This window comes from Taudactylus pleione, unplaced genomic scaffold (assembly GCF_031769625.1).
Source record: "Taudactylus pleione unplaced genomic scaffold, aTauple2 ptg000007l, whole genome shotgun sequence".
NCBI lineage: Eukaryota > Metazoa > Chordata > Amphibia > Anura > Myobatrachidae > Taudactylus > Taudactylus pleione.
The window spans coordinates 20,747,110-20,768,772 of NW_028284410.1; the positions used below are offsets into that span (position 1 = coordinate 20,747,110).

Consider the following 21,663-nt stretch of genomic DNA (forward strand, 5'->3'; position numbering starts at 1 on the left):
TCCCTTTAGAATGGGACAAACTCGGACAATTTTTTAGTTTAGTAAATTTGCCAATATGCATTCAAATTCATTCGAGCTTAGTAAATTTACCCCCTTAATGTTGTGCACTTACTGACTTAAATAGACATATACAGCAGAAGAGAACAAGAAGTCAGTTCACAAAGGGTGCACTCATGTCCCTTAATAACAAAAAAGTTTTTTGTGTGTATTTATTTAAAACCAAATTTTAATAGGTATACTTTAAAATAGCTGTCAGAACTAGAAATTCTCAATACGTATTGCTATATTGCCCAATGCATATATGTTAATATAGAATCAATGATATACCCTAAATAGGACTGAAACTGTAAAGTATTAAAAGCATATAGAAAGAAAGTGATAAAGAAAAAATGAAAAAAAAGTGTGTTTAATTAGATTATCTTCCGGCAGCCACCTAGTGTGCGTTTCTGACTGGTCGCATTGTTTGCAACCAAGGTAGGTAACGCACAGCCAGTGGTTAAGTGTGAATACAACAGCTATTAAAATGGTGCATACTCTTCTAATGCAGAAGTCGAGAGCTCTGCATGTTGGCTTAAGTAAACTACTTTTGCACTTTGTATAATTCTGACGGAAATGCTGTTGATGCGTGACAAATGCATCTAGAGCTGTATATGGGTGAAAATATGCTACATATGTGTGGCCTTTATTTTCAGCATAAATTATGCCCATTTTGTGAACATTCAGCCTCAGGCCTCATGTCCAGGGCCGTAGAGAGCTCTGCCGGGCCCAGGTACAGAGGGGGCATGGCCTAATCGCGGGAGGCGTGGCCACACCCCCTTGAACAAAAATAAGTAAACACTTTTGCAGCACGGTGAAGCGGCGGTGCGCACCGGGGAGGGGGGCGCTGTGAGCCCGTCAGCCCGATGCAAAGTCAGGGGGGGGGGGGCGATCAGTGTGATCGCTCCCCCCCCAAAGACATAGGAGACTGCTGTGGCTGCTGCCCAGCAACTGCGAGCACTCTCCCACTGCAATTCAGCACACGCTGGGCTGCTGTGTGGGAGAGAGAAGGGAGGGGGGTGGTGCCGGGCCCCTCAGGAAGCCCGGGCCCGGGTAAACAGTACCCGCTTCCCCTCCCTCTCGGCACCCCTGCTCATGTCAGTAGCTGGGGTCACAGGTCATTCAGTGTATGGAGTTTGAAGTGCACTGGAATAATTAGACCACGGAAGTCATCCCTGTATGACAGGAGTACATAAACCTCTGGTCTGTCACGTGGCACACTCTGTTACACAAAGGTGAGCAGTTGGTAGATGGGTGGTGCTTAGGGTCTGTTGTCACAAGCCAATAGAGTATCAGTTGAGTTGGGGGTGGAGCCTGTCCCAGGGGTTTTGTGGGTAAAATATAGTTGTTTCTCCCTCTTTTCTTCAGGAGATTGACGGTGAAGTACTGTCAATTTATTGTGAAGTTTGCATTGTATTTTGACTGAATTAATCCTGTGTTACTGTATATTGTTTAACCTGCATTTAACCTTTCCTTTTCTAACCTTATATCTTTAATTTCTTTACACATCCCTATAATTATCTACCAATTTTCCATCTTTCCCTTTTCCTTTCTTCTCTGTCCAATTTCCTATCCTACTCTCATGTGTCAAAACCGGATAATTGGCGAAGACAGAATCTGTTTGCAATCAGACGCACAATGCAATTCAGTGCTGTTTTCCCCGCATACATACATTTAAAAGCAATGGTCCCGTAACGCAAAAAGGATAATTATTACTTGGTTTAAACGCGATGTCAGTATACTGTGTAAAGAGATGTTTTCTGTAACTATGGCTTAGTAAATGATAATTGAACTGTGTTTGGAACCGTTCTGATCTACCTTATTTCCACAGCATTCCGGTGACATCAATATGAAGATCAGAACATGCGGCTATGAAATATGAATGTTAGAGAGAATATCTATTTGAAATGTTGTTTTCCATAGCAGCTTAGATTTGCATGTTGGGGGATACAAAAGGAGATTGGAGACATTTTGTATCCATTTGGAATTGTCCAATAAATGCCCTGTAACAGAATTCTAACCTTTACCAAAAGACAATAACATGGTGTAGGCCTATTTACATTTTTCTCCAAAGGACTGGTTATTCCAGTCTAAACAATAGAGCTAGCTAGCTGGGAGTAGAATCTAATTCAGGTAACCAAAAGGATACTCCCTTTCTGATGACCTCACAGGTAAAAGGGGGCGGGAACATAGCATGCACACACTTGGAGAAACAGACTGGGACACACTTGCAAATTTTAGAAGGAAGAGAGAGGTACACTCCCTGACCAGACAACGGAAGAATATGGATCTCAGTTCCCCTGGGTTGTTGTAGCTAAGTATAAATTGTGCAATATTTAGCCTATTTGGGTGTCTGTGGCTTTTTGGTGTTAGTCTGTTATAGGGGTGAGCGGGTTCGGATTTCTGAAATCCGAACCCCCCCGAGCCCCCCCGATCCGAGTCCGATCCGAGTCAGGCTCGACTTTTCCCGCCTGACTCGGATCTGACATCGAGGCAAAACGTCATCATCCCGCCTTCCGAGTCTCGCGGGTTTTGGATCCTATATAAGGTACCCGCGTCGGCGCCATTTTCTCACTCGGCTGTGGACAGTGAAGAGGGAGGGTGGGAGTTAGTGCTGTGTAGTGTAGTGTAGTGTAGTGCTGCTGTTGTCCACTACTTCAAAGTCCATAGGGGCTGGCTGTGTTGTGCTGTGCTGCTGTTGTTAATAGGGGCTGTGTCCACTACTTCAAAGTCCATAGGGGCTGGCTGGACTGTGTTGTGCAGTCAGTTCTCCATAGGGGCTGTGTCCACTCCAAAGTCCTGTGCAGTGTCCCAGTCCTAAAGGGGTGCTGTAGTGTTGTCCAGGGGGTGCTCTGTCCATCAGGGGTGCTCCCCCCAAGTGCTAAAAAAATAATATATTTTCTGTGTTTGTGAATTGTGTGCGCAGTAGCCGCACGTGCATCAACAAAGTAGTGCCAAGCGTGCGCCTGTGTCATAAGTAAAGGGCCGGCTGGCTTGACCGTTAAGGGTGCTGTAACCCCCGAAAGTACACTCCAGTCCAAACCAAAAAAAAAATTATTTTCTGTGTTTGTGAATTGTGTGCGCAGTAGCCGCACGTGCATCAACAAAGTAGTGCCAAGCGTGCGCCTGTGTCATAAGTAAAGGGCCGGCTGGCTTGACCGTTAAGGGTGCTGTAACCCCCGAAAGTACACTCCAGTCCAAACCAAAAAAAAAATTATTTTCTGTGTTTGTGAATTGTGTGCGCAGTAGCCGCACGTGCATCAACAAAGTAGTGCCAAGCGTGCGCCTGTGTCATAAGTAAAGGGCCGGCTGGCTTGACCGTTAAGGGTGCTGTAACCCCCGAAAGTACACTCCAGTCCAAACCTAAAAAAAAATTATTTTCTGTGTTTGTGAATTGTGTGCGCAGTAGCCGCACGTGCATCAACAAAGTAGTGCCAAGCGTGCGCCTGTGTCATAAGTAAAGGGCCGGCTGGCTTGACCGTTAAAGGGTGCTGTAACCCCCGAAAGTACACTCCAGTCCAAACCAAAAAAAAATTATTTTCTGTGTTTGTGAATTGTGTGCGCAGTAGCCGCACGTGCATCAACAAAGTAGTGCCAAGCGTGCGCCTGTGTCATAAGTAAAGGGCCGGCTGGCTTGACCGTTAAGGGTGCTGTAACCCCCGAAAGTACACTCCAGTCCAAACCTAAAAAAAAATTATTTTCTGTGTTTGTGAATTGTGTGCGCAGTAGCCGCACGTGCATCAACAAAGTAGTGCCAAGAGTGCCCCTGTGTCATAAGTAAAGGGCCGGCTGGCTTGACCGTTAAAGGGTGCTGTAACCCCCGAAAGTACACTCCAGTCCAAACCAAAAAAAAATTATTTTCTGTGTTTGTGAATTGTGTGCGCAGTAGCCGCACGTGCATCAACAAAGTAGTGCCAAGCGTGCGCCTGTGTCATAAGTAAAGGGCCGGCTGGCTTGACCGTTAAAGGGTGCTGTAACCCCTGAAAGTACACTCCAGTCCAAACCAAAAAAAAATTATTTTCTGTGTTTGTGAATTGTGTGCGCAGTAGCCGCACGTGCATCAACAAAGTAGTGTCAAGCGTTCGCCTGTGTCATAAGTAAAGGGCCGGCTGGCTTGACCGTTAAGGGTGCTGTAACCCCCGAAAGTACACTCCAGTCCAAACCAAAAAAAAAATTATTTTCTGTGTTTGTGAATTGTGTGCGCAGTAGCCGCACGTGCATCAACAAAGTAGTGCCAAGCGTGCGCCTGTGTCATAAGTAAAGGGCCGGCTGGCTTGACCGTTAAGGGTGCTGTAACCCCCGAAAGTACACTCCAGTCCAAACCAAAAAAAAAATTAATTTCTGTGTTTGTGAATTGTGTGCGCAGTAGCCGCACGTGCATCAACAAAGTAGTGCCAAGCGTGCGCCTGTGTCATAAGTAAAGGGCCGGCTGGCTTGACCGTTAAGGGTGCTGTAACCCCCGAAAGTACACTCCAGTCCAAACCTAAAAAAAAATTATTTTCTGTGTTTGTGAATTGTGTGCGCAGTAGCCGCACGTGCATCAACAAAGTAGTGCCAAGCGTGCGCCTGTGTCATAAGTAAAGGGCCGGCTGGCTTGACCGTTAAAGGGTGCTGTAACCCCCGAAAGTACACTCCAGTCCAAACCAAAAAAAAATTATTTTCTGTGTTTGTGAATTGTGTGCGCAGTAGCCGCACGTGCATCAACAAAGTAGTGCCAAGCGTGCGCCTGTGTCATAAGTAAAGGGCCGGCTGGCTTGACCGTTAAGGGTGCTGTAACCCCCGAAAGTACACTCCAGTCCAAACCTAAAAAAAAATTATTTTCTGTGTTTGTGAATTGTGTGCGCAGTAGCCGCACGTGCATCAACAAAGTAGTGCCAAGAGTGCCCCTGTGTCATAAGTAAAGGGCCGGCTGGCTTGACCGTTAAAGGGTGCTGTAACCCCCGAAAGTACACTCCAGTCCAAACCAAAAAAAAATTATTTTCTGTGTTTGTGAATTGTGTGCGCAGTAGCCGCACGTGCATCAACAAAGTAGTGCCAAGCGTGCGCCTGTGTCATAAGTAAAGGGCCGGCTGGCTTGACCGTTAAAGGGTGCTGTAACCCCTGAAAGTACACTCCAGTCCAAACCAAAAAAAAATTATTTTCTGTGTTTGTGAATTGTGTGCGCAGTAGCCGCACGTGCATCAACAAAGTAGTGTCAAGCGTGCGCCTGTGTCATAAGTAAAGGGCCGGCTGGCTTGACCGTTAAGGGTGCTGTAACCCCCGAAAGTACACTCCAGTCCAAACCAAAAAAAAAATTATTTTCTGTGTTTGTGAATTGTGTGCGCAGTAGCCGCACGTGCATCAACAAAGTAGTGCCAAGCGTGCGCCTGTGTCATAAGTAAAGGGCCGGCTGGCTTGACCGTTAAGGGTGCTGTAACCCCCGAAAGTACACTCCAGTCCAAACCAAAAAAAAAATAATTTTCTGTGTTTGTGAATTGTGTGCGCAGTAGCCGCACGTGCATCAACAAAGTAGTGCCAAGCGTGCGCCTGTGTCATAAGTAAAGGGCCGGCTGGCTTGACCGTTAAGGGTGCTGTAACCCCCGAAAGTACACTCCAGTCCAAACCTAAAAAAAAATTATTTTCTGTGTTTGTGAATTGTGTGCGCAGTAGCCGCACGTGCATCAACAAAGTAGTGCCAAGCGTGCGCCTGTGTCATAAGTAAAGGGCCGGCTGGCTTGACCGTTAAAGGGTGCTGTAACCCCCGAAAGTACACTCCAGTCCAAACCAAAAAAAAATTATTTTCTGTGTTTGTGAATTGTGTGCGCAGTAGCCGCACGTGCATCAACAAAGTAGTGCCAAGCGTGCGCCTGTGTCATAAGTAAAGGGCCGGCTGGCTTGACCGTTAAGGGTGCTGTAACCCCCGAAAGTACACTCCAGTCCAAACCAAAAAAAAATTATTTTCTGTGTTTGTGAATTGTGTGCGCAGTAGCCGCACGTGCATCAACAAAGTAGTGCCAAGCGTGCGCCTGTGTCATAAGTAAAGGGCCGGCTGGCTTGACCGTTAAAGGGTGCTGTAACCCCCAAAGTACACTCCAGTCCAAACCAAAAAAAAATTATTTTCTGTGTTTGTGAATTGTGTGCGCAGTAGCCGCACGTGCATCAACAAAGTAGTGCCAAGAGTGCGCCTGTGTCATAAGTAAAGGGCCGGCTGGCTTGACCGTTAAAGGGTGCTGTAACCCACAAAGTACACTCCAGTCCGAACCAAAAAAAAATTTATTTTCTGTGTTTAGCCGCACGTATATATCAAATCGATATAACATAAATGGAGGACCAAACTTTCTCCGATAAAAATAAAATAGAGAAAGATCAAGAACCACTTCCTCCTAGTGCTGAAGCTGCTGCCACTAGTCATGACATAGACGATAACATGCCATCAACGTCGTCTGCCAAGGCCGATGCCCAATGTCATAGTAGAGGGCACATACAATCCCAAATGGCAAAGTTCAGGAAAATGACCTTGAAAAAGACATTTAAATCAGCTGAAGAGAAACGTAAACTTGCCAATATGCCATTTACGACACGGAGTGGCAAGGAACGGCTAAGGTCGATCCCTAGTATGTTCATGACTAGTGGTTCAGCTTCACATGACGATGGAAGCACTCCTCCCACTAAAAAAATCAAAAGAGTTAAGCTGGCAAAAGCACAGCGAAGAACTGTGCTTTCTAAGAAGATATCACAAATCCCCAAAGAGAGTCCAAGTGTGGTGGTGGTTGCGATGCCTGACCTTCCCAGCACTGGACGGGAAGAGGTGGCTCTTTCCACCATTTGCACGCCCCCTGCAAGTGCTGAAAGGAGCACCCACAGTCCACTTGCTGATATGCAAATTGAAGATGTCACTGTTGAAGTACAACAGGATGAGGATACTGGTGTAGCTGGCGCTGAGGAGGAAGTTGGCGAGGAGGATTCTGATGGTGATGTGGTTTGTTTAAATCAGGCTCCGGGGGAGACAGTTGTTGTCCGTGGGATGAAAAAGCCCATCACGGTCATGCCTGGGCAGAAGACCAAACATTCCACCTCTTTGGTCTGGCAATATTTCTATCCAAATCCGGACAACAACTGTCTTGCCATATGTACCATATGTAAAGGTGAAATAAGTAGGGGTAGGGACGTCAACCACCTAGGAACATCCTCCCTTATACGGCACCTGCAGCGCGTTCATAAAAAGTTACTGTCAAGTTCAGAAACTTTGGCTCAGACCGTAAGCAGTCCAGGGACACCTAAATCCCGTTGTCCTGTTGTATCCAAGCGCCTGCAAACCACACCGTCAACTCCCTCCTCGTCAATTTCCTCCTTAGTCAGGATCGGAAGTAGTCCTGCAGGCCATATCACTGGCATGACTGACTCTCCTATCCGGGATTCCTCCGGAGGATCCTGCATTGCTACGCCTACTGCTGCCGCTGCTGCTGTTGCTGCTGCTGCTGGGAGTCGTTCATCATCCCAGAGAGGAAGTAGGAACACCACTACTTTTACTAAACAATTGACCCTCCAACAGTCCTTAGCGAGGAGGATGAAGTACGACAGCAGTCATCCTGAAGCAAAACGTATAACTGAGGCCTTGACTGCTATGTTGGTGTTAGACGTGCGTCCGGTATCCGCCATTAGTGCAGTGGGATTTAGACAATTGATGGAGGTAGTGTGTCCCCGGTTCCAAATCCCGTCTAGATTCCACTTCACTAGGCAGGCGATACCGAGACTGTACAGAAACGTCAGAAAAAGTGTCCTCAGTGTCCTGAAAAATGCCGTTGTACACAATGTCCACTTAACCACGGACATGTGGACAAGTGGAACAGGGCAGACTAAGGACTATATGACTGTGACAGCCCACTGGGTAGATGTATCACCTTACGCAGCAACAGCAGCAGCGTCACCAGTAGCAGCATCTCAGAAACGCCAGCTCGTTACAAGGCAGGCTACGCTGTGTATCACCGGTTTCAGTAAGAGGCACACCGCCGACAACCTCTTAGAGAAACTGAGGGAAATCATCGCCCAGTGGCTTACCCCACTTAGACTCTCCTGGGGATTTGTGATATCTGACAACGCCACCAATATTGTGCGGGCATTACATCTGGGCAAATTCCAGCACGTCCCATGTTTTGCTCACACAATAAACTTGGTGGTGCAGAATTTTCTGAAAAGCGACAGGGGCGTGCAGGAGACGCTTTGGGTGGCCCGAAAAATTTCTGGCCACTTTCGCCATTCAGCGACTGCGTGCCGAAGACTGGAGCGCCAGCAAACACTCTTGAACCTGCCCCGCCATCACCTGAAGCAAGAGGTTGTGACGCGGTGGAACTCAACCCTCTATATGCTTCAGAGGATGGAGGAGCAGCAAAAGGCCATACAAGCCTATACATCCACCTATGACATAGGCAAAGGAGGGGGTATGCACCTGACTCAAGCGCAGTGGAGAATGATTTCCGTGTTGTGCAAGGTTCTTCAGCCCTTCGAACTTGCCACACGTGAAGTCAGTTCAGACACTGCCAGCTTGAGTCAGGTCATTCCCCTCATCAGGCTTTTGCAGAAGCAGCTGGAGAAAGTGAAGGAGGAGCTAAGACGGAGCGATTCCGCTCGGCATGTGGGACTTGTGGATGAAGCCCTTCATTCGCTTTGCCAGGATTCCAGGGTGGTCAATCTGTTGAAATCAGACCACTACATTTTGGCCACCGTGCTCGATCCTAGGTTTAAAGCCTATGTGGTGTCTCTCTTTCCGGCCGACACAAGCCTGCAGAGGTGCAAAGACCTGCTGGTGAACACACTGTCAGCTGAAGCGGAACGTGACACGTCAACGGCTCCTTCTTCATTTTCTCCCGCAACTGGGGCTGCCAGGAAAAAACTTAGGTATCCTAAGCAACCCGCTGGCGGTGATGCAGGGCAGGCAGGACCAAGTTTGGACACCTGGTCCGGACTGAAGGACCTGGCAACAATTTCTGACATGTCTACTGTCACTGCATATGATACTGTCACCATTGACAGAATGGTGGAGGATTACATCGGTGACAGCATCCAAGTAGGCATGTCAGACAGTCCATACCTGTACTGGCAGGAAAAAGAGGCAATTTGGAGGCCCCTGTACAAACTGGCTCTATTTTACCTGAGTTGCCCCCCCTCCAGTGTGTACTCCGAAAGAGTGTTTAGTGCAGCCGGGAACCTTGTCAGCGAAAGGCGTAGGAGGTTGCTTCCACAGAATGTGGAGAAGATGATGTTCATCAAAATGAATTATCAGCTCTTCCAGGGAGACCAGCCTCCAGAAGGTACAGAGGGACCTGTGGTGGTGGATTCAAGTGGGGACGAGTTAATACTTTGTGAGGATGAGGATGTACACACTGAAGAGGGTGAGGAATCGGTGGATGAGGAGGATGAGGATGACATCTTGCCTCCGTAGAGCCAGTTTGTGCAGGGACACATTAATTGCCAGCTTGTTTTGTGGGGGCCCAAACGAACCAATCATTTCAGCCACAGTTGTGTGGCAGACCCTGGCGCTGAAATGATTGATTTGTTAAAGTGTGCATGTCCTGTTTATACAACATAAGGGTGGGTGGGAGGGCCCAAGGACAATTCCATCTTGCACCTCTTTTTTTCTTTGCATTATGTACAGTTTGGGGCCTAGTTTTTCTAACTGCCATCCTGCCTGCCACTGCAGTGTCACTCCTAGATGGGTCACGTGTTTGTGCCGCCCACTCGTGTCGCTTAGCATAGTCATCCAGCTACCTCGGTGCAACCTTTTGGACATAAAAACACTATTGTGAGGTGTGAGGTGTTCAGAATAGACTGGAAATGAGTGGAAATTAAGGTTATTGAGGTTAATAATAGCATAGGAGCAGAAAAACCTACAAATTCTGTGATTTTAGCTGTTTTTATGCTTTTTTTCAAAAAAATACAGATCCAAAACACAAAACCCAGAACCCAAAACACGGAAGGGTGGTTTTGGCAAAACCAATCCAGATCCAAAACACGAAGAAAGATCCAGATCCAAAACCAAAACACAAAACACGAAAAGTGGCCGGTGCACACCCCTAGTCTGTTATTAGCTTAGCATGGTGTGTGGTTTGTAGTTTTCTAAGGATATTCATGGGTCTGTGTTGGCATGCAGTGGATGATGTGTTGTCTGGTCTGTGCTTTTCATCTGCACTGTAGGGTACAGTGGTCTGTTGTCAGCATGCAGGAAAGGGATTGATTGTGGAATTGTTGTGATATTTGTGAATGATTGATGCTGGCTGATTGAGATCCTCTGATGTGTTCTGTATTTGGGCCCTGCCATGTGTTCTTTGTTTGGGCCCTGCCATGTGTTCTTTGTTTGGGCCCTGCCATGTGTTCTGTGTTTGGGCCCTGCCATGTGTTCTGTGTTTGGGCCCTGCCATGTGTTCTGTGTTTGGGCCCTGCCATGTGTTCGAACGGTATCTCTGCTTGGGAGAGATGGGCTTTGTGTGTGTTGTATACTCATGAATGTGATCATAGTGTGGTGTTGTGTGAGTCAGATGGGTATGTTGTCTGCGGTTTGTTGGAGATGGCTTGCCTCCATGTGGGGTGAACAAGGGAAATTGTGATTCTGCCCAGTTGTGGTGTTGTGTGGGTCAGATAGGTATATTGTCTTTGTTGTGATTGTAGTCATTGATGGATGATTTGCAGAGTTGCAGCTTGGTGCAGGATGGAGTTTGCCTAGGGATCATGAGGTTTGCAAACAAAGGAAAAACATGTGCTTCAGCCCAACCCCCCCCCCTCACACACACTCCATCACCAGCCATCTTGAACATGTGCTCTCAGCAGACATTGATATATCTCTCATTGTATTTTAATATGTCTCTCTCTCTCTCTCTCTCTCTCTCTCTCTCTCTTTGATATTGCTCATTGTATTTTGATCTTTAATAACCATTTTATGTATTTTAACTGTACCTTATGACCTAATGTTTGTACAATTTATTTGCGCTCATTATTAGATCATAGCGTTGTAACATCTGTACTTTTACCTGAATAATAATCTTTAGCGCTTCGGACCGCTATTCAACTGTCTTGGTATTTTATTAATGGTATAATCAAAATAGCGACATCTTGTGGTTTTAGAAGGTACAGGCAGGTTTTGTCTTAGAGGTTCTAGGCAGGTGAATCTTAGAGGTTTATAGGCAGGTTTTGTCTTAGAGGTTCTAGGCAGGTGAATCTTAGAGGTTTATAGGCAGGTTTTGTCTTAGAGGTTCTAGGCAGGTGAATCTTAGAGGTTTATAGGAAGGAATATATTAAAAGGTTTATTTTTAAAATTTTTAACATTTACAATTTAACACATGTATCGCCCCCGGCGCTCCGTCGGCATCCCTGCCCGGTACCTTCTTAATGCTGTGGTCACGAGCGGGGCCCCCGACTGCCACACGCCGGGCGCAGTTCAGCGGCTGGTGTCCATGACGTAGGCCCCAGAGTTAAAAAGAGGTGCTAGACTTCGCGCTGGGGCTCGCGGCCGGACGGCTATCAGAGGGCTGTCCAGCTTGCCCATCCTGGCCGCTCTTCCTGGGTCGCGCGTATCGCCACATGTAGTTTGTTTGGTGGCTGGCCAGGGAGTGGACAGGCCGTTCCGCATCCCTGGTCACAAGGTCCGGCGGAAGGAGGGGGTGCTGCCCACCCGACCTATGCCCGCCGCTACTCACGCTGAGGCAGGAAAACGGAGGCCCGCGGCACGTCGGGGAGCGGCCACTGTGCCTGCATCCCCGGCCATGCACTATAATAGATGGAGGAGGGTTGTGCCTGCCTGCCCTTCACCCCAATCGGCTGTTCCCATTTCCGCCTCGTCTCGCGTTTCAATGCAAACGGCGGGACCAGCGGCCCACCGGGGCTTGGGCACGAGGCCCACGCGTCGGGCCATGCGGTCCCATAGTTCAGAGATCATTATACACCCCACCCCGCCCTGCGAGGAATTCCAGGACCGACCAGCTCAGAGTAGCAGTGGTCGTGGGGTTGCTAGGTGAGGCAAAGGGGGAAAAAACGTGTGCCATCTGCTGAACCAGGAGGACATTACGTCCCCCTCTGACAGCTGCGAGTCTGCTTGCGAGGATTGGGGGGCATCTGAAAGGGGCAGGACATCGCCCTGCGCTGGGTCCACAGCGGGGGTGTTGCAAGGGGTGCCCGCTCATGGGTTAAGTCGCAGGACTTATGCAGAGGTTGTGCGCGGGTCCCCAGTGCCTTGGCCGGGATCTGTCACTGGGTCCACGGCGGGCGCAGTGCTGCCTACGGAGGCGGTATCCCCTTTGTGTGCATCACTGCTCTCTGCACTTGTGCCCTTGTTATCGAAGAATAGCACTCAAACTACCTCAAGGGAGGGTGACGGGGGCGTCGCCACACTCGTGGATAGGCTTGTCGGCGCCATGGGTCTCCCGGCGCCATCGGTGTCGCATCAAGGCTTGGGAGGTACATGCGTAGCTGAACCCCTAGGCCGGGTGCGGTCAGATTCTGTACAAAACAACACTGTTTATGTCCTGGCAGGTGAAGGTATATCTGATCCTGATATGCAGCGTCAAGCCGGGAACAAGAGGGCCATGGCCACGGTCGTCGACGGTGCGTCTGGCCAGTCTGATGGTGAGTCCCCGATTGGATAGATAGCGCCAGTAGTAGTCAGGATGCGTCCGCGCAGCGAAGCAGAAAGTGGAGGCGTCATAGGTCAGAGCAGGGGACGAATAGTCTTTCCTCCACCTCCTCAGAAGTCACGGCGATCAGGCAGAAAAAGGGCCAGGCGGTATGGGCGTAAGCATCGCTCGTCTAACAGCAGCATGTCAGTAGATTCTGATTGTTTGGAAGGAGTGCTATGCTCTAATACAGCGGTGCTACGTGGGGTGCGGCCCAGGGTCCGAGACCGGTTTACCAACTCCAGGAGCGGCGCATGGCGGGTTTATGACGAAGAATTTCGTCTTAAGCAGCGTGGTCGGGAGGTTATAGATTTTGGCACAAAAGATGTTGAGATTTTCGTAGACGTAAACCAACCACAGCGTTTGCAAATGGAGGCGGCCCCCTTTCGTAGGAGTTTCGGGGGGCAGACGTCAGCAACAGGGGGGGTTCGGCGCGTGGGTCTGGTTCCAAGTTGGGGCATGGTAAATGCTTTGCCTTCAACAATGGTCAATGCGCGTTGGGGGCGCGCTGTCGCTTTCGGCACACCTGTATCCATTGCTGTGGCCCCCACCCCACCAAGGACTGCGTAAAAGGACCAGGGGGTGTGACCGGGGGAAAAGGTACCAGCCGCGGTCCCGCAGATCCATTCCCCAAGTAGAGCCCACACATTGAGTAGAGCCCCCATACCCGTCAGGGTTGAAGCCATGGCGTCATGGTTGGCGGAGTATCCGTTGCGGGGCGTCGCATGGTTTTTGCGGGAAGGTTTTTCAACGGTTTTTCAGCTTCATATAGTCGGCATCGTACAAGGGGGTTCGGGTCGGAATCTTCGTTCGGCCCGCAATATGCCAGCGGTGTTAAGAGCAAAGGTTGACAAGGAAGTGGAACTGGGTCGGATTGCAGGCCCCTTTCCGGAGCCTCCCATCCCAGGACTGGTGCTCTCACCGGTCAGGGTGGTTCCCAAAAAGGCAACAGGGACGTTTCGTTTTATTCAGCACCTGTCGTACCCGAAGGGGCTCTCAGTGAACGATGCTATACTGGACGAGCTATGTCGAGTGGTATATCAGTCTTTTGACAGTGCACTTGACTTTGTTCGCTCCTTTGGAAATGGAGCCTTGATGTGCAAGGTCGATATAGAATCGGCCTTTCGGTTGCTTCCCCTCCACCCATGTTTTTTTCAATTCATGGGGTGCCGGCTTGACGAAGAATTCTATTTTGACAAATGTATGCCAATGGGTTGTGCGATTTTGTGTGCCTTCTTTGAACGGTATAGCTCGTTTTTACATTGGTGTCTGTCCAAGGGGTCTCAGGAGTCGGGGATAGCACATTATCTAGACGACTTCTCATTGGTTTTTCCCCCACGATTCGCTTAGGTGCGAGTTGTTGTTGCGATACGCGAACACGCTGTTTGCAACTGTTGGAGTTCCCATAGCAACGGATAAGACAGAGGGCCCAACCACTAGGCTTTCGTTTTTGGGCATCGAAATCCACCCGGTTGGGGGTTTTTGTCAGTTGCCGGATGAGAAGGTGCGGCGCTTGCAAAATGAAATAGTGCTGGCCCTGTCAGTAGGTAAACTAACATTGAAGCAGGCACAGTCGCTGCTGGGCTTGTTCAATTTTGCCTGCAGGGTGATCCCCGTTGGGAGGATTTTTTGCAGAAAATAGGAAAGATTGACCGCTAAGGCGCACAGCCCCAATAATTTTCTGCGACTATCTGGAGAGATTCGTCGGGATCTGGGTGTTTGGGATTCCTTTTTGATTAATTTCAACGGTTCATATTTGGCCAGCCCCACCGGTCTCTAACGTGACTTTACAGCTATTCACGGACGCGGCAGGGTCAGTAGGGTTTGGTGCCTTGCTTGGGAGGCGTTGGTGTGCTGCTCATTGGCCCTACAGCTGGGTGAGAGAGGGACTGACCAAGAACATGCTTTTATTAGAGCTCTTCCCGATCATGGTTGCGCTGGAACTTTGGGGTGGGCAATTGCAGGATAGGGCGATCATATTCTGGTGCAATAACATGGGTGTGGTGGAGGCGCTTAATCGACAGAAAGCTGCTGGGTTGCACACCATTCGAGTGATTGCACAGATTATATCGCGCTGCTTGCAATTTAATATTGGATTTATCGCTAGGCATGTTCCTGGGATTAGTAAAGAAGTTGCCGATGCACTTTCACGCTTTGAGTGGGCAAGGTTTCAGAGACTTGCCCCTTGGGAGAATGATGTCGGTGATTCATGTCCCGATTATGTGTGGCAGGTGGTTCATCCAGCGTGGAGGCACTAGCACACCAGTCCCTGGCCCCTGGGACCTACAAGGCGTACCTCGCTTCTTGGGAGCCGTGCAGCGAATTCCTTTTGAGGTAAAGAGCTTGAGGTAAGATCTGTTTTTATGATTCTTACTCAGGAACAGGCAACCTGGGCCGCGAGGCTCGGCCTGCGTCGTTTCCATTGCAGAAGGGAGGGCAAGATGGGAGCTTGGTTTCCGTTGGAGGCCGGCCCTATAATGCCTTACCTGACCTTTTTGGTTAGGACGCTGTGGGCAGGTGCAATGCAGCAAAGCCCCCCCTTTTTTGCCCAGGGCGGGTGCGCTTGGGATTCTGCCCGGGAGAGGTCACAGACAAGTTTCAGCGGCCTCTTGGAGGTGGTTCTTGGCGTTCTCTATCGCCCACTGGCAAGGGGCAATGAGGGGTTACACCTGCTTGCTGGATCATCGTCTGTTATGGTCGGCCCATCTAGTCATGCACGGGATCAGAAGAACCAGTGTTATGACGAGGGACATGGTCGACAGCAGGCGCTGCGGGGGTTTGGAGCTGGGTGTTGTTACCTTATGTTACGCCTGGCTTCGGGCCTTTGCTCATCCCAACTTGGGGACTAGCTACTCGCCCTAGGTGGGGGTCTTGAGGAATTTTTGTTTGACCACTGGTTTTAACTTTGGCTTCTGCCAGCCGGTGGAGTGTTTGTGTTTTTGCCTCAAGTCAAGTTGGGATCCCTTCCCTGCCCAAACATCCCTCATGCCAGGTGTTAGGAATACTGTAGGTGCAAATAGGCCTAGGATTAGCGTGATACACATCCCTTAGATATTAATTTGACCAGTTTTGCATATGAACCGCGTTTTATACGATATATTAATCTATTTTCCCTTAATTTTTCCCTGCCAGGATGTCGTCTAGATGAGTCCTTTATTTGGATAATAGGACATTCTTTTAAATTTTGGCTCTCTAGGTCAGAGGTGGTTCTGTCTGCTAGGGAGATCCCAGAGTTGGCACATGTCCGGTGGATGGGGCACCAGGGCATGTGTTGGGCTCAACTGGAAGAGGTCTTTAGGGACGCAGTGGCCAGGTTCGGGTACCCCCATTTCCTGGTCATCCATCTGGGATGGAATGATTGGATTTGCGCATGTCCATTCAGAGGGAGTTGCTGGTGCTTATCCGGGAGTGGCCTTTCTGTTGGGTCATTTGGTCGGAAATAGTTGCGAGGCTGTTTTGGAGTGGGGCTGAGCGCCCGGGGGCTATCGAGCTCTCTAGAAGGAGATTCAACTCTGTGGTGGGTAGAGCCATTACAGGTAGTGGCGGTGCTGTAGTGCGGCACGCAAACATATCAGTTGTGGACAGGCAACATTATAGGCCCGAAGGCGTGCACCTGTCTAGGGGCGGGTTAGAGATTTTCTCTAGGAACTTGTTTAGTGCCCTCAGGAATTTGGATGTTTTGGGTTAGTTGGAGTTGAGATTTAGTAATGGCGGAGGCGGACCTTGTCCTTGTTTGGCAGGTCTTGTATGGCCTTTTCGTTAAGTTTAGCAGTGTTGGTCTTTCTTTGATTCCTGCGGGGTTGCCCGTGCGGATGGGGCGGACTTGAGGGCGCAGTGAGCACCACCGGTCCACTGGCTGCGGTCCCCCTCGGATGTACGGGGGCTCCCCAAGTTGTAATCCCTGCAAGGTAGGGCAGGAGGCCTGGACACCTTGCGAGTTGCAGGGTGAAAGGGGGCAGTTGGTCCCAATGTTCCATTTTGTGGCTGCTGTTCAGGTCCGCAGTTTTGTTATTTTTCTGATTGTATTGATAAGCATGTTGCTTCTGTTAGGCCACTCAAGTCCCCGCCACCATTTTGCTTTAGAAATTATGCTAAATAGTTAAATTGTGCATAAAATAGGTTCTATTAAATAGGTTTCTAGTTTTGATATTAATAAAAAGCTGACCCATTTTTCACCCAACGCTATGTCTCTGTCTCGTTACTTTAGATAAGGCATGGTGTGTTTTGTGTGGCATGAGTGTGGTGAGTGATCTGACCCTAGAGCATTTAAACCAATACAATTTTTATGTTTTATTGTTACTTTTATGCTTTTATTTCCTGCCTATCTTCTTGCTCTTTTACATTTGTTCTGCCTGTTAAGCTTTCAAATGAACAGTAACAGCAAATAAGATAATAAGTGTAAGAAGAATGTTAGGGAAGAAAACCGTGGGGTATTTTTTTTTACTGCATTGAACTAATCAATCCCACAAATTGTAGTACTAGCTTTGCTTTGATATGGTTATGGTACCAGAATATGACTATTTCCTGTGCTTCAATAACCAAATGCAAAAGTAGGACAGGCTACTACTAAGCAACTATCCCACTTCCTTCACAACCCTGCCAAGAAAACTAGCAACCCACGTACAGTATATAGGCTGACAGGTATTGTTACTACATTGTTTGTGTGTGTGTTTACATTAACAGCAAAAACCACTGAACAAAAACAAAGTATTTGAATCAGACGGCACAATGACAGGAGCTGTAAGTGAAGTATTACTTTCCGAATCGCATGTTCCTGGGGCTCTCAATGGTACTCAGCATGTAAGAGTTTATGGGGCATATTTATCGCAATCTGCATTTTAGATAGAATGTTATAAATTTGCCCAAAATTACAATGTGTTCTTTGAATGCATCACAAGGATGTATCAAATATTGATGCTGGCCAGAGCTCACGAAAAAAGTTTTCTCCCCGGCACTTCACAAAAAATACCCTGAGAGTGTGACCGCATATGTGCCACCTTCTCCCCTGCTAAGCTAATACTTACCTGCATGGTGATGCAATGAGCTCCTGTGTGACTCCGGTCAGCTGATTGCTGGGATCCCCTGGTTACCTCCGGTCAGCTGTTCTGTGCTGTAAACTGAAATGCCGGCATCTCAGTTTACTGTTTACCAGCTAACTGGAGTCACAGAGGAGCTCACCGGTCCCCTAGGTGCATGTAAGATTTTTTTCCTTAAAATAGATATATATTTTTACTATAATCATCTTGTGATCTATTTAGACACACAAGAATGATCACGGCATGTAGTTATCATCCTGGTGGTCAGGATGTCGCCACTCAGAATACTGGCAGTAGACGGGTTCACGGCACCAGAAACCCGATCGTCGGCATCCCAGCGGTTAGGTTGAGGATGAGGGTTAGGTTTATGGTTAGGGGTTAAGCAATAGAAGGAGAGTTAGGGTTAGGCTGAGGGGGGAAAAGTTAGGCTTGGGCTACGATGGGAAGGATAATGGTGCAGGGGGGGCAGGTTAGGGTTAGGCTGCAGGAAAGGTAGATTAGGGTTAGGGGGAGGGTTAGGACACTTACCTAACTGGGTCAGGATTCTGACTGTCAGCATACCGACCACTAGAACTAGTACCCTGATCACAGGTGCCTGCTCTGCCTGTCTGTCACAAGCCGTGGTAGCGGCTTGTTTCCCCAGGCAGGTAGCTCAATTATTCAAGACTGTTGTTCCACTCTGCTCTGAATGCTGTTAGCTTGCTGTCTGTTTTCACCATCCACATGCTGTGCTCAGTGTATGCAGGCTCAAGCCTTTGGGTCCGTGCTTCCTCTGTATAATCAGCAGCTACAGCTTTCTCAGCCCTACTGTGTGTAATCAAACTGTACATTTACACCTGAACTATTTTCAGCCTGTGTTATCCTGCCCTCCTGGCAGGCAACTCATCTAGCCAAGAAATCCTGCCCTCCTGGCAGGCAACTCATCTAGCCAAGAAATCCTGCCCTCCTGGCAGGCAACTCATCTAGCCAAGAAATCCTGCCCTCCTGGCAGGCAACTCATCTAACCAAGTTATCCTGCCTTATCTGGTGAGACACTTTTCCATAACACTGTCAGAACAGGAGTTGGTGAAATGGGGGAAGGCCATAACGCCATTTTAAGGTGGCGTTATTATCACAAGGCTTCCCCTGTTATTCTATTCTTCAAGTCAAAGTTAGTAAATCTGAGCAGATCACATTTCCCATTACAATTATGGGAAATGCGATCTGCTTACTAAAAAAAAATGTGATAATTAGGGCTTGGAGGACAATTTTGCAAATTCTCCTACAATTGCCCTTTAGTACATTTAGGTGAAACTAAAATAATGTAAAAGGGTTAAAAAACATCCATTTTCACAATATTTTAGTAACAATAATATTAATAAATATGCCCATATGTATTTGCTGCTAATGTTTTCCCATCATGATTCAGGGCCTGATCAGAGATGGATGGTACTGCACAGCCGCAAATGCAGCAGGAGGTGTCTATCATGAAATAAACACTTCCTGCATTACATCAGGCGGCATGGCCTCGTTGGCATGAGTTCACATTCCTTTCAAAAATGCAAAAGGGGTGACAGGGTGAGTTCAGCGCACTGGGTGTCACCACTGCTGGTATTGCATTAGAGCTAGTTCTCACTATAGCAAGGGTCTCGCCAGGGCTGGCGTAATGCAGGGGTAGGCATTGCAGGGGGGTACCAGGCTGGAGAGGCGCTCTCCCCGCTGCTTGCTTTCTGAGCACCTTTACAGCTACACTGCTGTGCCTGTGACAGGCAGGCTGAGGCAGCCAGTACTGTAGTGTCATAGACAGGCCTGGCAGGGATTCCGGACCATCCATTAGTCAGATCGCCAATCTGCCTGAATTTAAATGTAATTTAAATTTGTGGCTGCCCAGTCAGTAGCTGATTTCAGTGCCCGGCATTGCCCACCCCTGAGTGGAAGGATCTAGTTCCCCTGCCTTGTTAATGTATTATAAGCAGTGCCACTGCCAGCAATAGCATGTAGACCGGCAGTTTACACACACGGCGTACTAGAATTGAGTCTGGATGAGAAAGGGAGGTCACAGTTCCATTTTTTACTGTATATTAGGACTTTATTTAGAATAAGTCTCCTTATAAGTATAACTTTTTTGCAGATAAGAGCATTTTTCGATACACTGATGTTAGTGCAGAGTGAGTGCTACTAAGCCAACTGGCCAGTTTCACTCTACTCAGAAAGCAAGAGCATACATATACACCTATGAAACCTTTTGACTGGTTGGGCAGAATTGGGTTAATAAAGGCATTTTCACATAGGCAAAGTTCAGTAAGGGCTTGTTCATGGAAATGCATCTAATAAACACAATTATATGCATATTCACCTGCCAGGAGGTGTATCTTTTGCAACAGCTACAGGGCAGGAGCAAAATACATTAATGTTGATAACTTGTAAACTAGACATATATACTGCTAATGAAGAGGCGTACACATCTTGAGATGGTATGGGATCCCGGCAGTCAAAATCCCAATGGCGGCATCCCAACAGGGTTAGGATACCGACAATTGTCGGTCGGTATCCAAACCCTCCCCGGTGCCGAAACCTAACCTCTCCCTAGTGCATAAACCTAACCTCCCCCTTCCTGCACACTAAACCTAACCCACCTCCCTGAGTGCCTAACTCTAACCCCCTAGCCCTGACCCCTAAATTCCCCCCTATCCCCACTACTTACCTTCGGGATGCCGGTGGTCGGGATGTTGGCACCAGGATTCTGACAAGTGTTGGGATTTTGGCGCGGTATTCTAAGCGCTGGCATCCAAACTGTTGGGGTACTGAATGCATCCCCTTGAGATAAGATGAATTTGTATATGTGCAGAAATACCATTGTGGTAAAGTAAAACATTAATCAGGCATTGGCAAAAAAAAGCAACATATGCTCAGAAAACCTCACATTGCTACAGTCACTACATTGTACAAGAAAAGAAGCAATGCTAATGTCAATTATAATAAATACAAATCAATCTGTGTTTTTAAAAATTGGTGACATTGGCCCTGATTCAGACCCGGACGCAAGTGGCCGGACGCACGTACGGCGTACGAGTCGAAAAATGCAAATTCAAGCGCTCGCTCGTAATTTCGTACGCAGCTAATCTTCCGCCCCATAGTCTACCAACCCCTCCTCTAGCTAACGAGCGAGCCAAATTGTGACCGTACATCTCCAATTTTGCATGCAGGGAACGCTCGCACCAGTCCAAACCGGAAGCGGGCCTGTCAGTTTTCGATTACCTGCTCGTTCATTCTGCATACATCCTTTAATCGTATCATGCCAATCAATATATCAATTAGCTTAATTGCTCTTCACATGTTTTTTTTTTTTTTTTTTTCATTTGCAATAAACTTTACTCTTGTCCGTGTTTGTTTTTTCACGCAGAATACGTACGGATTAAACAATGGTTTCCTTTATCCAAAATACATGTTTGTGTCATTTTTCATATTGTTTTCCGTATTTTGTCTGACGCATATTTTACTTGTTTCATTTTTTGATTTAAATTAGCTAACGCATGTCACTGCATTAAGCCAATCATAACTCATATTAGATTTTTAAGCCTGTCGAACACATGACTCATACACTAACCAATAGAATGTTTCCTGTTAATTTTCCAAATACATTAGCCAATCCAAATTATTTTCTTGGCTTTATTAAAACTGTTTTTTCTGAAATCCACCATTGCCATCATGAGAGCCTCTGCGTTCACCAGGCGGGAGCTTCTAGTCCTGACGGAGGTAATGGACCGGCGGATAACCAGCCAGCCTCCCCCCATCACCAACAGAGAGAAGCGATCTGCCTATGCGGAGGTTCGCCGCCGCCTGCGCTCCTTCGGCTCACGCCGACAGATTGGCCAGCTGGAGCGCAGGTGGTTGGATCTTCAACGACGCACGCCACGCTTGCTGGCATGTTTCAGACAGCGGATAGCTGAAAGTACGTTGTTTTTTTTTCGTTT

General features: G+C 48.0%; 1 long non-coding RNA gene across 3 annotated transcripts; it reads left to right on the forward strand.

The window, feature by feature from the left end:
- Positions 1-1,627: 1,627 nt before the first annotated feature.
- LOC148542955 (uncharacterized) lies at positions 1,628-16,854 on the forward strand. Of its 3 annotated transcripts, none has more exons than XR_015875191.1 (3): positions 1,628-2,354; positions 12,535-12,627; positions 14,906-16,854. It is a non-coding gene; the product is annotated as an uncharacterized LOC148542955 (long non-coding RNA). The 3 variants fall into 3 exon arrangements; XR_015875192.1 differs by having other exon boundaries at positions 1,628-2,340; XR_015875194.1 differs by having other exon boundaries at positions 1,628-2,290.
- Positions 16,855-21,663: the final 4,809 nt, after the last annotated feature.